Genomic DNA, 3,854 nt, shown 5'->3' with positions numbered 1-3,854 from the left:
ATCATATTTATTAAGACAGTGTCTCTCTCTGAACCCAGAGCTAGACTACTGGCCAGGGAACTCCTGGGGTCCTCCTATCTTCTTCCGACATCCCCTGCCAGTATTGGGGTTATATATGTGCAGTAGTGCTACACCCAGTATTTTATGTAGATTCTGGCAATCTGAACTCAGGCCCTTCTCTTTACTGACTGAACTGTCTCTCCAGCCCTCTTCCTTCATAATATCATCACTGCTTCAGCCATGGATGGCCATAGAACTTATCACTCTCTTCTCTTAGTTAAAGAATCAGAGCCTGGTAGGTACTAACCTAGGGTCCAGCAGCAGAAGTAAGAAATAAATACAGGGTTTTGGACCCCTTATCTACTACTGTTTCGCACTGCCTGTGGGAGGTGACAGGGACATCAAAAAGGGATCTAAACAACTAATTTGGTTCTGCGTCTTAAAAAGGCTGTTTCTGCACAAACAGCATTTTAACAACATCTTTGTGAACAGAGGTGGCCAATTAGCAAAGCTGTAGCCCAAGGATTAGCAGCAACATGACATATTTAATCTGCTGGGAAACAGCACTCCCTCTAATAAATTATATACCTCACATTTGCACACAAGGCTTTGGGGGAAAGCCTTCCAACTCTGTCACTGCTGTAGACCAATTCCCTTCAAATAATTTAAATACTTGGACCCCGCATGGCAGATTGATTAACCTAAAACCCACCGCCCACACTCCTCCTCTGATTGTATCTAGTAAAACAGCCCCCCCCCCCGAAATAGACATTTTTACATTTGTGATATCCCTCAGAGTCCTACAGACTTGTGATCTGGCTTCTTCCTTTGGCTATTTCTGGACTTAATCAAGTTGACAGTCAAGACTAGCCATCACAGACGTGACGCCTGAGACCATAGCTGCCACTTTGCAACCATGAGTTAACAAGACAAAAAGCTATGTGCAGTAAGGCAGATAGACAATAAAGAGGTGCGGGGTCAGGGGGGAATAGACTGAATAATGAACAATAGAAAGTTTCTGAAATAAATTATATGGCAGGTATACATTATATACTATTCAGCTACTGAAAAAATTTAATATTTATTTATTTTTATCTGTATGTGTTCATCTATATGAGTGTATGTCCATTGTGTGCATGGAGCCTGGAGACCTGAAGAGAGCAGCAGATTCCCTAGAACTGTAGCTACAAACAGTTGTGAACTACCATGTGGGTGCTGGGAACTGAACTCAGGTCCTCTGCAAGAATAGTAAGAGCTCTTAACTGCTGAGCCATCTCTTCAGTCCCAAATTATTGCAAATTGATATGAGATTCTTAAAACTGTATTCTTAAACATTGTAAATAAGTGTTTTTTATGTAAACATAAATACAGCTATCCCTGGGCATGTTGCCTATATCAGACTTTTAAGGATTTCAACAAAACACTGAAGAATGTTTATAAGGATTTGGTATTTGTAGTTGTAAAAAGAAGATTGCAGTATCTTCGGGGGTGGGAGGATTTACCAAACTGTATTCTTCCTTATTAGAAAATTTACAAATATATTAGAAATGAGGGCATATGAGCCTTATTCAAAATGTTGTGGAGTTCGATTTTAAATTATTTTATTTTGATTTATTTTATTCTTGAGACAAGGTCTCACTACATAGCCGTGGCTGACTTGGAATTTGTTCTGCAGATCAAAGTGGCCTCATATTTACAGAAATCTGCCTGCCTCTGACTTCTAAATACTGGAAGTAAAGGCATGCACCTTTCAGAAGTCTGTTTTCCCAGCTCAAGGATTTTAATATTTTAAAGATTTATCTCTTATTTTATATGTGTGTCTATGCGACTGTATGCCATGTATGTACAGTGTCCACAGAACCCAGAAGGTGTTAGATTCCCTGGAGCTAGAGTTACAGGAAGTCAAAAGCTACCTGCGCAGGTGTAGGAACAGAACTTATGTCCTTTGAAGGAGTAGCAAGCTCTCTTGACCACTGAGCAATCTCTCCAGATTTAAAGAAAAAAAAATGTTTAAGAGTGTGTAGTTCAGCCGGGCGGTGGTGGCACACGCCTTTAATCCCAGCTCTTGGGAGGAAGAGGCAGGCAGATTTCTGAGTTCGAGGTCAGCCTGGTCTACAGAGTTCCAGGACAGCCAAGGCTATACAAAGAAACCCTATCTTGAAAAAAAAAAAAAAAAGTGTGTAGTTCAGTTGCTATTCACATGTGAAGCCCTGGGTTAAATCCCCAGAGCTTAAAAACAAAATATTAGGCCTTCATTAGGTTCTTTATAAACATATCTTCTGGACTAGATAGTTCATCAGACTGGTACCAACCATCCTTTTGCTCTGCGCTCCCCTGACCCTCTGCCTCTGCCCTCTGTCCCCTCTGCCTTCTGATCCCACATTCTGTTTCCAGCCTTTCCCTCCCACCACACCCAACAACTGTCACTCAGTGGAATTGGGGTCCATGTTTTCTTCATTCTCTCCAGAGTCTGATCCTGTTTCTTCTACTTCCCACCCAGGATCCCAACAGGGAGGTGCTCTGCTCCTCAGGCCTCAGATCCTTTATCTGTTGCATGACAAAGTCATTACTTATCTGGTAGGAATGACTTGTCGATTTACAAAATAGCTGCCGGAATCTTCTGGTAGACCACCTTTGGGATCCACAGAGCTCATCACACTGATAACCCAGAAGCTCTGCAGCTTCTGAAATCTCAGCTGATAGCCTTTAAGGATGAACTCCCTCAGGAGGAAGTCAGAACCATAGATCCCAGCCATCCTGTCAGTTTACAGAATGGCCCTATGGCCTGAGGGAAGGCTGATTCTGAGCAAACCTTAAGAACCCTGTCAGTTGGTCAAGTGTGTGAGTCAGCTTGCTGTAACCGTAACAAACACTCAGACACCTAGTTTACTTAGAAAGAGGGAAGGTTTGCTTTGGTTCCCAGGTCTATAACTGGTTGGGCATACTGCTTTGGTTCTGTGGCAAGACAGCACATTGTGGTGGAAGCACACCTAAAGGAAGAATCCAGAATGTCAAAGGAAAACAGGAAGGGAGACCAGGAGCCTACATTTCTCTTCACAGGCATGCTTCTGATAGCCCTACCTCCTCTCACTTGGCTCCACCTGCTAAAAGTTCTGTCACCTCACAGTAGCGTCTTGGGCTGGAGGCCGTGGGTGTGGGTGACATTGCAGATCCAATACCAACAAGTATTTGAAGTCGTGTTCCTGACACTCAATAGCTATGGCCTTGGCCAGGTTACCTGATGTCTGTGGGTCGTCATGACTGGTTTATTTAAAGAATGAGGGTGACAAGCGTAGGGACTTTTGTCTCTACAATGAGTACAGGACGATAGTGCAAGGGCTCAATCAATGACCAAGCACGGAGCCCCTAGGACAGTGCCTGACACATCAGTGTGCCACGCAGCTCTTGGCTGTTGGTATAATTATGGCCACGAGGCAGTGAATTCATCCTCAGTGCCAGGCTTGTGGTGCAGAATTTGAGCTTGGTGCTGTCTGATATTGTCTGAGCTGTCCAAGCTCCCAACCACTAACTTGTCTCAACTTCATTCTCTAACGACCTTGGCAGTTCCTTCTAGTCCCCACAACAACCTCATCTCTCCTTTATCCAAGGGACACAGGCCTTTGCCTTGTCCTTCCTCATTCCCGTAACTGTCTGCCTGTAAGTCTCCTTCTCTGTCTCCCCTCTCTCTGCCAGCACTGAGGACTGACTAGAATACCAGTCATATTAGACAGCCAACTCCAGTGGCTCAAACACATTTGTATTTTATTTTTTTCCTTCTCTGACATCAAAGAAGAGAGCACTTTAGAGCAGTTTCAGTGGCTACATCATTAAACAGACGTTAATCACATGGTTTT

The sequence above is a fragment of the Mastomys coucha genome, unplaced genomic scaffold (assembly GCF_008632895.1).
Source record: "Mastomys coucha isolate ucsf_1 unplaced genomic scaffold, UCSF_Mcou_1 pScaffold20, whole genome shotgun sequence".
In the NCBI taxonomy this organism is placed as follows: Eukaryota; Metazoa; Chordata; class Mammalia; order Rodentia; family Muridae; genus Mastomys; species Mastomys coucha.
Note: the sequence above shows the minus strand (reverse complement) of the source record.